Genomic DNA, 14,529 nt, shown 5'->3' with positions numbered 1-14,529 from the left:
ATCCCATGGAAAATGGGATGCATCATTCACTACTGTATTAGGAAAGTGTAGCAGATTTTTGTTGTTTGGTTGTTTTTTTGTGTATTTTTTTTTTTGTAATTGATATCTTCTCTAAATTACATGGAGCAAACCATCTCAATATTCATTCATGAGAAATTGCTCCTTATGTCTCTTGGCAAGTTTACTATGTATCTCTAGATTCCTAAACTCTTTGCTATATTCCTCTCTCGTGGTGGTGGTAAGCAAAGACTCAATACAGTATTTGAGGCTAGAGTAGTTCTAGTATGCACAAGTGGAGTTTTATTGTGCTGCATTGTACTCTCCACCTCACCTCCTTACACATATTCATATTTTCCTTGTTTTCAGAAACTATCATCCTAACTAGAGGTCTTCACTAAACTGTTCATAATGAAACTGGAGTCTTTTTTCTATGATGTTAAAGTTAATGTAGATCCCAGCAAAGTAGAGAAGTATTGTTACTCACAGCCTTTTGTGTATATTGGTATCTTTCACAATGTATGGTGAGTCAGACTTGATTACTAAATGCTGTGGAATTGAAAGGACATTTGCCACATAATATCTGTGGTAGAACGAATACTACGGTCTGTATGTAGAGGCAAGATCAAGAGGTACCAGATAACAGTGTGAGCAATAGCTAGGTCTGCCTGCTGCCTACTCCACAGTCTTTGCATAATTGCTCAGCATATTCTACCACTCTTATAATGCATCAGGAGCTTTTACACGGAGAAGCTTATTTTCATAATGGAATATTTCTAAAGAAACTGAAAATTGCTACCAGCATCACAGTAACAGGAGAGAAAGCTTAACACCCACAGCAAATTTAAACTGGATTTTCTCTCCCATGGATATCCAAACAAAATTCTATAAAAGCCACCGTTTTTTATCTCAAACTGGTAAGAACCCAACAAGTCCTTAAGACCATCAACAGAGGGTCAGATCAAAGGACAGTGCTCCTGCTGTTCTGTTCCCCATAATTGCCAGTAGCAGATGCTTGGAAAAATGCATTTTTCTATGTTCTCCCTAGTTTTAAGAGAGAAGTGTCTAAGGAGAAGCGAATCCAGTAACATATGGCTTCTAGTGGCTAAAGGTCTGCCTGAAACAAGTTGTATCTTTATCATTATTTTCTTCTGTTGAAACAGGTGATAGACTGAAATGCTGGACAGAGCAAGACCTTGTATTAATTCTCCTCAAACTTCACTAGAAACATTCCAGTTCAGTGGTATTCCTTTTTAACACCATATTTTCCAGATCTGTGTGCTCACATAAAGCTTGTACTCCCAAAGAATGTGTAGAAGTGTCTATTTTTACAGAAGCTGATAGTCCTGGTATTATACAGGACTGTCTGTTTATCTTTAAGAAGGAAAGAAACAGAATAATAATAAAATACAGAGGCAAAAGCCATGGACAGAAACAATAAGTCGCTACTGGAGTTGTGAAGGATATTTTTAAAAAATGGAAGAAAAGCTTCCATTTGCATAGGCTTTGGAAAACAGAGTTGTCTACTGAAATCTTAGCTTGCCACTAAAACTTACTTGTTTGCTACTTTTGTAATATAGAAAATTCTATTTGTTAATATAGTCCTTTCAACAACTTATATGACTAAATGCCAGGAGTTAGAAAGAAAAGAAACATCTGTTTGAGGATTAATGGGGATAATTGTTCCTGAAACTTCTCGTGATTGCATCACTCTTTCTAACAGAGTACATTGGCTGTCACAAAGACTGAGCAAAACATGTATCTATAGCAAGTCATCCTCACTTAAAATCTGAGCAGGAAAAAAAAAAAAGGAAAACAAACCAACCGTGTTTACCATGACAACATAATATGTCAACTGCAGACCACTTCCACAAAGGTGACTGTTGTCATCTGTCTGAAAACACGTCATGGCTGCTCTTGCACTTCCAGAAGACAGAGCATCTCGAAGTAGCTACACTAATGGGATTTATTAGACCACCAGCTCTGCCTTCTGAAACTTCAGGTTCTTTCCAGTATAAAACAGGTCTTCTGGTCTTCAAGAATCTCACACTGACAGGAATGGTACCTGACATGCTTGCTGATAACACAGAGCAAACCTGTGATTGCTGAAACAGAGCACATAAAACTTTGCAGCTCATACAAAAGACTGTTTCTCAAACAGAGACATTAATGTTGTCCAACTCATTTTCTTTTCATGGGCTGCAAAGGAGGACATATGACACACATTTATCTACGGACCCACAAATTCCACAGGTGAAACACTGAAACGTGAAATCTATATTCTGATACTGTATATCTCACTCCCATATCTGATATTTTTTCACGCTATAGAACACGCACTCACATCGTCCCACACCTGTGCAGCAATGCGTATGCTGATAAATGCACTTGCTTCTTGAAGTGCAGCACTAACCACCAAAAACTTTGCAAAGTGCCCCCAGCAAAGAGCTCTGTTTTACGCAGTCATTTCCTATTACACTTGGATATACTGGTAATCCAGGACCAAACTGCTGGTTTTGAAAGGAGAGTTAGAGAAAGGGAGAACCATCACACGAACAGTGAGGACTGCAGTTGACCAATTTGACAATCAGAATTTGTGATCTGCAATACACTTCCATTCTGCCACTTTTCTCACAGATGATAGAAAATGTTCATAATTTATCATTAGCTGCCTGTAGGGTTTTCAATAAATGGCATAAACAGCTTCACGGGAACTCAGAAGTGGAAGCCTTCTCTTCCTCTCTCCCAAGCCAGGGAGATTTCTCCACATCTACTATTTCATGAACAAGTCTGCTTACGACTTTGGAAATTATTACAGAAGGCCTACACTATGGTGTATCTGTCCTAGAATTTTGCAAATTCATCTTAATATACTAAAGTACATTAATGTACTTAGTGAACTTAGATTTTTTTTTTCTGAAAAGGAGGAGGAAAAAAGGAACCTGGAGACAAATGGTATCTACCATTAACTGGTATTCTTTGAATTTGCCTCAGATACCAAAAATGCACACCAGAAGCCACAGAGTATCTCAAATTTCTGAAGAAGGCAACAGAGAAAAGTCAGAAATTCCAATTAAAACATTTCAAAAAGTTGATTTTTTGGTGTTTCCCTAGTGATGTTTCTTTTAGAATGGCTTTCCAAAAAGTAAAGTCGTATCTATTGAGCAACTACTTCTTCATCATAAAATCACATATCAAACTTCAGTGGATGTTCAGTATTAGATTAGAAATTGTGCTAATCTTGCAAGGAAAAAACTTAAGATTCTAAGCCTTGTCACTAATCTAAGCTGACATTAATGTCAATATTTTTTAAATTGAGGCAGAGAATTAATAATTAGCATTCCAGTAATACTATATTTGACGGGAGAGTATGGTGATGCAGGAGACATTCACTCCTGGAAAAGTTCATTTCTACTCAGCTAAAAACTGAACTTTATGTTCTTAAGGAATGTTCCTACAGCAATGCATACAATTATCTTTTGATTGTGGGTTTTTAGTCGTACAAATGTTAAACATTTTTATTACTGATTTTTTTTTAATTCTCTTTTCACAAAGTCCATGTACATTTATTACAATTTGCAAAGCTGAATAGGTATGAAAGAGCAGTAATGAAAAGAGAATTATTGTTATAAAGCAGGCATGGCATGAAATAAAACAGAACTAATCCAATGTATATCTTTAAAGCTGGACAACCTTATCATGAAAGGAATATCTCTCAAAAAGCAAACAAACACCTGTCCTATTTTTCCTTTTCATATGTGTATCTGTGCTATTACAAATTTATCAAATAAGGGACAAAGAATAAATCAATAACTGTTTATTAAAGGAATGCAAAGTCAAAACAAATCTCTAAAACAATTATTTGTCAGTAGATAACAAAGGAGAAGCAGATAATTAATGTTTAATTTACTGAGTTATTTCATTAGTTGCAAGGTCTCAAAGCCTTTCACTTCCAGGCTTCATCTCTTAATAACTTCTCCCTCTTAAAAGGTTTAAATTGTTTTCCAGAAACTATTCAAGATACAAAGCTGAACATCTTTGGGAACAGCCTAGACTCTATAATTTTATTTTTTTTTTTTAGTTAATATACTTTGCTCCAAAACTTACATTTGCTATTTTGGATTATGTTTCTTAGAAAGACTCCAGATAGTTGGTTTGAAACTAAAGTAAGCTTTTTGATATTTTCCTTATTACAGCACCAATGTTAATAAATAAATAAATTAGAGAGATTTTCCTCAATAATGGCCTACTTTAAAAATCATAATCTCATTACTTCAACATTCATTTAGGCAAATTATGGGTCTCACCTTGGCATTTAATTAGTCACCTGGAAAAAAACCAAACAAAACAAACCACCAAACACCTTCAAGTGGGCATGTATTTGCACTGCATAACAGTTATTGCTTAATTATCTTTATTTCACAAGCAATATTTATTCACTTCACCTGCTAAAAAGTGTTAGACTCTCACAGTTCTCTGTAAATGTAATATCAAATATAGAAACATTTTCTCATTTCCCTTTTATGTCCAATCTCTTTGTTTTCCATCCTCAAAGTAATGTCCTTAAATGTCTCTTCACACTCTCTCTTACCTCAAATTAGTTTACAAACACACAAAAGAAGTAAATATTTCAATTTTTGGTCTAATGGAATATTTGTCCTTTAAGATATTTCCTGCCTGGAGCACGTACTGTGCTTTACTCAGCTTAACTCAATTCATTTTTGGTATCTAACATAGGGAAGAATGTCTTTCATTGCTTTTCAGCATTCTGATACCATTTCCAATCTATTGTACATGCGTATCATTTTAGTCAAGTGTTCACCTCTAGCTGCTTTGAAAAATATTAGTAGGAAAACATGCTCACCTTCAGGCTCCCCACAGAGTGTACACTGTGACTCTGCAAAGAAAAAGAAATCAATTATAATTTCTTGATTTTAACATCTGTCATAATTACATCCAAATATAACGAAACTTACAGAACTCAAAGGTAGCATGAAAAATGCAATTCTATTTTCAGCACTCATTTTTAACAGTTGTAAAATAACCTTCGAAAAGAGTTTTTGCAGGAAGAACTTTAAAATAGAACTATATAAATCTCTAGTTATGTTTATGTAACTATCACCTTCATAGACTCCAGATTAATGCATTCACGTAGCAGATTTTTTGCTTCCATATGACTTTTTGTATTTGTAGACATACAATACTGCAGTGACAACAGCCACTCAAATAAAAAGTATAAGCCTCCTAATATTTTATTATTGGAGGTAGCAAACAGTAATAGTGACAGAGTTGTTATATTCCTTTCTCATAAAATACTTCTAAGTCCTCCCAGGCAAGAGAAGTAAGTTGAACAGTCAATGTAAATGTGCAGTTACACTCTGCAAAATATGCAGGTATAGAAATGAAGGAAATAAAACTCCATCATAACAAACAGAGTCTCTAAATGTAAAATTACTATTTTATTCACATACCACTATCTGGAAGTTGGCTGTTAGTATTAAGCTGTAGAACAAAGCTATTGTTTAGAATCAAAATACCAAAATCAATTGAAATCATAGGGAATGTAATCAAGTCAGTAGATAACTCTGACATACTGGAAAAAGTCCTACTAGAACGGGACAGCACAGTATGTTTTAAATCACAAATCTCTGAAATCTCCATTTTAATACCCAGTTGAAAAATTACATCTCTAACAGCAACAAATACGTCGAAGCAAGTATATATATATGCAGGCACGCACACACAGACACAGAGGTGCACAGGTATACATTTTTATATAAATTCAGTACAAAAAGCAGTTGAACATGCCTGGTTATATACAAATCCAATTCAAAAGCTTGCTGAAATTATCTCTGGCCTTGACTGACAAATAGAAGATGGGACTTGAGCTGTGATCTTGACTTGAAGGCAAAAAAAGCCAGAAACATAGAATATGAAACACAAACACTGAGTAGATTGATCTTTATAGTGCCACTGTGACATTGCCAATTATTTAGAAGTACTTTCTCCATACAGATAAGAGGCTGTCTCACAGTAATCCCCTGTTGTAATAGTACTCGACCCTACATCTTTCATATATTTTCAAAATGTTAATCATTGAAGTTTTTTTACTACTGTCAGAGGTTGTAGTGTGCATGAGGGAAAGGAATAAGAAAAATTATGTTTATCCAGGCAACTCTGCTGCTGATAGGTGGATCACAACTTTTAAAACACCATAAAGCTGCTGGCTTAATTTTGATGTAGTTTAGCACCACAGAGTCACAGAATCTTTAACATTGGAAAAGACCTCCAAGATCATCAAGTCCAAGTGACAACCTAGCACCACCATATCCACTAAACCATGTCCTGAAGTGCCACATCTACATGTTCTTTTAACACCTCCAGGGATGGTGACTCCACCACTTCCCTGGGCAGCCTGTTCCAGTGCCCAATCACTCTTTCAGTAAAGAAGTGTTTTCTAATATCCAATCTAAATCCCCCCTGGTGCAATTTAGAGTCATAGAATGGTTAGCGTTGGAAGGGACATTTAAAGGTCATCTAGTCCAACTCCCTAGCAAGAGACATCTCCAACCAGATCATGTTGCTCAGAGCTTCATCCAATCTGGCCTCAAATGTTTCCAGGGATGGGGCATCCACCACCTATCTGGGCAACCTGTTCCAGGGTTCTACTTGAGGCCATTTCTTCTCATCCTATCACTTGTTACTTGGGAAAAGAAACCATGAAACATGTAGTTGAACCGTCTATTGATAGACTCATTGGTATCCCCAGCAGATCTGACAAACCGAAAGCAACACCCCAACAGCAAACTTGAGAAAAATCCTCAGTGAAAAGCACGCAAAGCCTACTCTCAGATAACACAGGCCTGTTTCTTTCACTGCTGGATGAAAAATGCCATGATCTGACACGATGCAGAGGAAGCAGCTCAGAAGACCTTTTTTTCACTTTTAATTCAAAGACTTTCTTAAGTTTTACTGAGAGGGGCTGCCTGTCTGTGTGCAGTTTATTATCCTGATTGATAAGGAAGAACAAGCTGAGACTTGCTTTCTGAACTTCTGACTTTCTGCCGATCTTCTGTGTCCTGCTAACAACTGTTTCACTGGTTTGTTACAATCCAAAGAGTCTGCCTGATTTTTTTTTTTTCAGCTCTAAACACCATCTTCCAAAGGTCCCCGCTCAACAGTACAAATATTAGCTTCCATTTTTTCCTCACTAACATAAGTTAGTGCCAATATTGCAAATCTGCAGCAGTGTAGATAGTCTAATGGCAAAATAAGGCTTGCAGCTATGACTGATGCCAGAAAGTTGTCCAAAAGCTAGCTAGGGGATTTTTTTTTTACTTCTTTCATATGTTTGTTTAAGGTCTCATGCTTACGGGCAAGCCAGGTGTTTCTTCCCTTACCTTGGCAAACGTAGGGAGAGTTCATGGGGAATTTTGTTTTAATTCATCAACGTATGCATTTCAGAAGGTAGGAATCATTTCAAACTGACGGCAGCGCCTGTATTTCTACACTGGTAAGAAACAGACTTCGTGGATGTGAGTAACTCACCAGTAAAGCCCTGTTTACGAACTTCCCCAGTGGTAGCTTGCTGTGGGGGAGGACTACATACCCTTTTTGTTGTGCTTGACACTTATAGATCGAGTGACAAATAAAAACATAACTACTTCTACTAGACACACAGCATCACAGGGAGGTTGTATGGAGCACTGTCTTCTACAGAGCCTCTGTGTGTGTGAGAGAGAGAAATAATCAAGTTTATTTAGATCTGCACATTCTGTGGTAACTGTTGAGAGATTGCCTGTCCTAAGTTTCCAAGACTAAAATAATATAAAACATACACATCACACTGAAATATCTGTAGGTTTACATTATACAGACATCTTAAAATCCTTTAAAGAAACTATTTATTGCAACTTATTTTAACTTCTTTTCTCTGTAAGGAACTTGCTATATCTTGGTAGAAAAGATCTTTCTGGAAGATAGCTCAGTACTAAACACCTGCACTAATTTGGAAATTTTCTAATTTAAATTTCAGTTCTGGGGTCAAATGACAGCAAGGAAGGTCATGACAACAGTGTAAAAAATTACCACTCCATCAGGTGAAAGGACATCGTTTAGGCTGAAACGCACCTCACCTAAGGCTGAGTGTTTCAGCATTAATGTTCAAAATCTAAACTAGTCTGAAAAGATTCACCAATTAGTGGAAAGAAACAGCCACCTAACCCACCTTAGAAACCTATGTTCGCATAAGATAAATCAATAAATTGCTTTTTGTAAGTATTGACTTCTTTTTTAGTATTGTAAGAAATCTTATACTTAGGCTACATCTTCACAGATGCTCCATCCCATCTGTAACTCTCCTTCCACTATGGATGTTAGAATCATAGAATCACAGAATAGTTTGGGTTGGAAGGGACATTTAAAGGTCATCTAGTCCAACCCCCCTGCAAGGAACAGGGACATCTCCAACCACATCAGGTTTCTCAGAGCTTCATCCAACCTGGCCTTGAATGTTTACAGGGATGGGGCATCCACCACCTCTCTGGGCAACCGGTTCCATCACCCTCATTGTAAAATTATTTTTCCTGATGTCTAGTCTGAATCTACCTCCTCCTATCCACCTCAACAGACTAAATAAACCCAGCTTCTTCAACTACTCTGAGAGAGGACCCTCTGCTAGATTCCTTCCAATTTCTCATTATGCTTCTGGAAACAGGGAGCCCCAACCACTGCACACAGTATATTCCAGGTGCAGACTCACCAGCAGCAGAGGAAAACAATAACCTCCTCAATCTGCTGACCATGCTCATCCTGGCATAGCCCAGTACTCAGTTTGCCAATTTGACATGGGAACCCTGTCTGTTGATCCATATGCAACTTGGTATCCACGTTCCTTCAGAAAAAAATAAATGAACAAAAACAAGTCTTAGTAAGATCAGTCCCCTGATCTCATGCGTGTTATAACAGTGCTAACGTACGGCACTGTGGCACAAGGGAAGAGGGAACACGGGGCCAAATGTGGGCAGACCAAGACTGCTCTTACGGGAAGGGAATCATGAAGTCTCAGCCCCAGACAAGCAACTGTTGTACGCCCAAGCTGGGAAATAACGTCTGAAGTGAAAGTGCTTAAGCCATTGTGCACTGTGACGGAATAGGAGCAGGGACATGATCCACTAACACATCTCAGAGAAGGATATTTCTTAAGCCTCTCTTTCTTATATTTCTTAGTAATGCATTATGCCTCTATGTATCTGATTCAGCTGAAGTATTATAATCATCATTTCACAGGAGATATTCTTTCTTTTTAATTATGTTGCTAATCAGCTGTACTTAACAAAGATCCTTGCTCTTGCAGACACTCTTGGATCTAAGTAAGTTCTTTGTCATTGCTCTGAAAAGTAAAATTACTAAGATGGGCTAGTGTTCAGAGATTTGGGACCCAATAAATCAATAGAACAAGGAAAACCTGTATTTATATTATTAATCTCACTCTATCATTTTGAAATTGTCTAGCCAACAGAAATAATCTTCCCAGATACAAGAACTTGCGAGAAATAGGTCATAAGAAAGATATTTTGAAGAAACAAATTTATCATGAAGACACAAGCTCTTTTTTTCCCTCAACTAATATGAAATTTTTTTTATTTTGATAGTTTTTCTTGTCTAACCTAAATGATAAGTAAAACTAAAAATAATAAAACCAGACATGTAAATGCCAACATTCTTTCTCCAAAAAGCTGAGTTCAACATTCCATTTTAAACTAGAGTGAAGACAAATTATTCTGCTAAGTATGTTCACCTTTCCTTGCTTTGTACATACTTTTATTGGATGGCTGGTGCAAATACAATAAAACCTACTGTAAAGAACTACAATAAAGAAAGCAATATATGGGCCAGAGGAAAGATTCAAAACAGCCATTATGAATAAATTGCAATTCAAAATACCCATGCAAACTATATAATGGAATAAGACTAAGACAATACAATATTAGCAGTATTTTAAATCAGCTTAAAGAAAACATTGCATGGTATTTAATAGTTAACTACACTTCAAAGTACACTATACTATCAGCAGGGATTTACCCAGATTATGGAGTTCAACCTGGATGAGTTTTGACCAAGATATTTGGAAGTGAGAGTATTACAAGAAATAATATGCAAAGGTGAGAAGCAGTGCTGGGGATAACTTGTTACCGCTGTACAGCACTCAGAAAATTGATGCGGTCAGCCCTTCTGATTCCCCCTTGAACAGTACCACATACCCAGTTTTGTATCCCCACTTCATTTGTGCAACAGACCTCTCTGTCTCTCATTCCATCTGATACTGCCAGAGTCCCTTTGCAGCTCCTCCCTCCTGCTACTCTTCTCTTACTTTAAATTTTAATTATAAACATGTATGTTCTCTATTGCTTATATTTATGGTGGGTTTTTTTGCCACTACTGTCTAGATCTATTTACTGTGTGGCCAAAAAAAAAAGATTTTTCTGTTATATCACTGCCTATTTGAATCCAGAATTCAATGCATCAGAGGAAAACTGGAAATTAATTTTGTTTCACAGAGAAATATGGTTGGTCTCACAGAAAACAATTCTCGGTTTGCTCTTTTTTCCTTTTCATTTATGCCAAATAATAATAATAATTTTAAAAGCAATGAATAAATAGATCAACTTCCAATAAGGCAATTTAACGAATAGTGCTTTAGGTTTTGGTTCTAATGGCAAGACATGCACCTGTTTCTGACACTATTTCATCAGTGTCTCTCTACATGACTTTACTGTGGTCGGTGAAATGGAACTGTGTGACACTTAAAAAGACATAGAGTAGCCATGCATTATATTGAGATTTAGTGTAGCTGAAAAGCAAGGTATAATTTAAGGCTAAACTGTGAGATTTCTAATAATTTTCAGGATTTTAATCTAGTATTTGTATTTAAACATGGCTACAATAATGCCAATAAAAGCTGACTGTTTTATGAACTACATTTACCATTCTCTCTGTTCAGGTCTATTTTTTCTCCTAGACCTTTTGTCTTTATCTGTAGCTTTTTCCTCCTGTTGATATCTCACTCTTGCACAACATCATCAGCTGAAACACTGATGTGACAGACTTATAGCATAAATAGCAAGATTTTATCATGTCAGCCAAGATTCTCCCATTCACAATCATCCTTTTTGTTCCACACTGACGCTAGAGCAAATCCTGTGGAGATCTCCTGCTCCGTGTCCAGTCACCCATGTGATTGCCTTGGTGGACTGTGACACCACGTAGGTAAGGCAGTGAGAGACATCTACAAAAACCAACCATTATTTTTTTCTGCAAAGCACATTTGAGCTTTACCTACAGACATTTTCCTAAAATGTTCTGTAAAACCTCTGATGGCAGGGAAAACAATCCTCTTCAGGTAAATTATCTCTGTTGCTAAATTGCCTTTGCAGCTGGAAAGATTTCTCCTGTATAATCCAAACAGGCATTGCTTTCAACTGTGAATAAAATTTTTAATGCACTTAGGAAAAAATAATAATATTTAATTCAGATACTTATTGTTTCCTGCGCATCTTGTTTTTTCCTATTTCAAGCCTTCAATTTTTCCTCACAGTCGTGGCTGCTAGTACTCATTTCATCTTTGCCTTTCTCCCCTGGAGCTGTATCTTAAAGTTTTAAGTGTCCCACACTGAATACGCTGCACATCCTGAACCCTTTGGCTGCCAGATAGAGCAGAATATTTGCACTCTTATATCCTTTTTATATTTCTAAGAATGCTATTGGCCTAATTTTGGGCAGCATTATTTTCTTGACTCAAATGAGGTCTCATCTCACCCTTAGAGACAGGAATTTGACTGAGGTACCTTGAGCAGTCACCATCATAAGAATTAAATAAGTCAAGGGTACTTCGTTGGTTTGCCTTTGCAGTAAGAACCCTATTATTCTGGTAATCCATGCAAATCAAGTGACATCCACAAAGCATTCCAGATGCTTCTTGTAAGTTTTTGTTGGAAACTATGAAATGACAAAAATAATCAAAATGACACTACACCAAAACACCTATATTTCTTCAATACGTTGAGTGCTGACAAATAGTGCAATAGGAAGAGAAATCAACTATATTCAGACTCAGATATTATTTGGGTCTATTTCCATAAACAGTCATAAAATAAATAAACAAAAATATTTTAAAGTTATGCAATCAAAAGAAAAGCATGTAATTATACATATGTCGTAGTTCAGCCCTGATCAGGACCAGACTACGCAGTCTGTCTCTCGCTCCCCCCACCCTCCGAGAGAATAGGGGGAGATGATATAAGAAAAAACAGCTCAAGGTTTGAGATAAGGACAGGGAGAAATCCTTAAAGTTACCGTCACGGGCAAAACGGACTCGACTTGGGGAAAACTATTCATTTATTTCTAAAACTAGCAGGAGAATGAGACAGGGAACAAGATAACCTCCCCCCACTCCTCCCTCTTCCCAAGCTTAACATTATCTCTACTACCTTCCCCTCCCGAGCGGCACGGGGGGGAAAGGGAATGGGGGTCGCGGTCAGTTCATCACGCGTTGTTTTACGCCGCTGTATCATCATCAGAGGAAGAACTCCTCGCATTCCTCCTCTGCTCCAGCGTGGGGTCCCTCCCACGGGTCACAGTCCTTCGTGAAACTGCTCTGGCGTGGGTCATCTCTTCCACGGGTGCAGTCCCTCTAGAACAGCTGTCCCAGCGGGCCCTCCATGGGCCACAGCCTCCTTCAGGCATCCACCTGCTCTGGCGTGGGGTCCTCCACAGGCTGCAGGTGGATCTCTGCCCCTCCGCGGACCTGCATGGGCTGCAGGGGGACAACCCGCTCCACCATGGTCTTCACCACGAGTTGCAGAGGAATCTTGGCCAGGAGCCATATTACTCCTCCCCCTCCTTCTTCACTGACCTTGGCGTCTGCAGCCGTTCCTCACAACAGGCTGCCAGACGTCTCTCAGGATCCTTTTTACATCTTATTCACTTCTCATCTCCTCTCCACTTCTTGCGGCCGGGCCGGGCCGAGTTGGGCCCAGTCGGCTGCCCGGCAGGAGGCCAGAGGGTGAGGCCTGCAAGGCCCATGAAGCTCGCGCCTCCCCCTCTCTGCCCCCCGCTCAGCTGCTTCACATCTTCTCCTCCTCCTCTTTTTTTTCCTGTTTTCCCCTACTTAAATACGTTATTGCAGAGGCGTTATCATGGGACATTCTGCTACCAATTGGCTTGGCCCTGGCCAGCAGCGGGTCCGCCCTAGGCCCAGCCGAGTCCACTGAACAAAGGGGAGCGACTTCTAGCAGTTTCCTACAGAAGCTACCACCTTAGGCCCCCCCTCACTAGCAAAACCAGAACAACATATATACATGCACACACACTTACATGTGTGTGTCTATATATACATATCTGTCTATCTTGAAAACTTTTTTATTCTTCTGAACAACAGTACTTACACATAAAAATAACTGCCAGCAGTCAGCTCATCATGCAGAATATACTGAAAAATGTAGTAACAAGAATTGTTTAAAACTGTTGTGGATATAGTCAAGAAATGTATTTCATCCCACTGGAACTATTTCTAAAAGCACTTCTTGCTGAGCCTAAGAGCCTACTCCCCTGCCTGCCCCTCACTGCTTGTCACTTATGGTACAACCACTCTTGATATTCCCTTGCGTTTGCAATTTCAGCTTTCTTGAATCTTTCCTTTTTAACTGGATGTTCTGGTTTCATTTAGTGAGTTGGGGCTACGGTGGCAGCTTCTGTAAGAAGCCACTAGAAGTTTCCCCTTTGTCCAGGGGACTCAGCCAGGCCTAGGGTGGACCAGCTGCTGGCCAGGGCCAAGCCAATTGGTAGCAGCATGTTCCCTGATAACGACTCTGCGATAACGTATTTAAGAAGGAGGAAAAAAAAAAAAAAAAAAAAAAGAAGAACAGAAGATGTGAAGATGTGAAGACGCTGAGTGGGGGCAAGAGTGAGCCTTGTGGGCCTTGTGGCCCTCACACTCTGGCCTCCCGCCAGGCCGCCTTCTGGACCCAACTCAGCTCGGCCTGGCTGCAAGAAGCGGAGAGGAGATGAGATGTGAAGAGAACCTGAGAGGCGTCTGCCTGATCTGATTGTGAAGAATTTTTTTTGTGAGAGGAACGGCTGCAGACGCCAAGGTCAGTGAAGAAAGAGGGGGAGGAGTAATGCTGCTCCTGGCAGAGATTTCCCTGCAGCCTGTGGTGATGACCATGGTGGAGCAGGTTGTCCCCCTGCAGCCCATGCAGGTCCACAGAGGAGCAGAGATCCACCTGCAGCCCATGGAGGACCCCACGCTGCAGCAGGGGAGGAATGTGAGGAGTTCTTCCCCTGACAAGGAAGCAGCAGTGTAAAGTGACAAGTGATGAACTGACCATAACCCCCATTCCCTCTTCCCCCCTGTGCTTCTCGGGGGGTGGGGGAAGGTGGTAGAGATAACATTAAGCCCGGGAAGAGGGAGGGGTGGGGGGAAGTTATCTCATTTTCTTTCTCATTATCCTGCTTTGGTTTTGATAATAAATA

The 14,529-nt window shown here is 39.1% G+C and overlaps 1 protein-coding gene across 2 annotated transcripts in view; it reads right to left on the bottom strand.

Annotated features, from left to right (window-relative positions):
* Positions 1-14,529, bottom strand: part of DLGAP2 (DLG associated protein 2) — a 347,646-nt gene that overhangs the window by 253,784 nt on the left and 79,333 nt on the right. For both annotated transcript variants that reach the window (XM_086743976.1, XM_086743979.1), the window contains exon 2: positions 4,862-4,894. The gene's annotated coding sequence lies outside the window, so the exon portion shown is untranslated. The remainder of the gene's footprint in view (positions 1-4,861; positions 4,895-14,529) is intronic.

Source organism: Chlamydotis macqueenii, chromosome 3, assembly GCF_036417535.1.
Source record: "Chlamydotis macqueenii isolate bChlMac1 chromosome 3, bChlMac1.mat, whole genome shotgun sequence".
Lineage (NCBI taxonomy): Eukaryota > Metazoa > Chordata > Aves > Otidiformes > Otididae > Chlamydotis > Chlamydotis macqueenii.
Note: the sequence above shows the minus strand (reverse complement) of the source record. Positions and strands in the feature narration are given on the sequence as shown.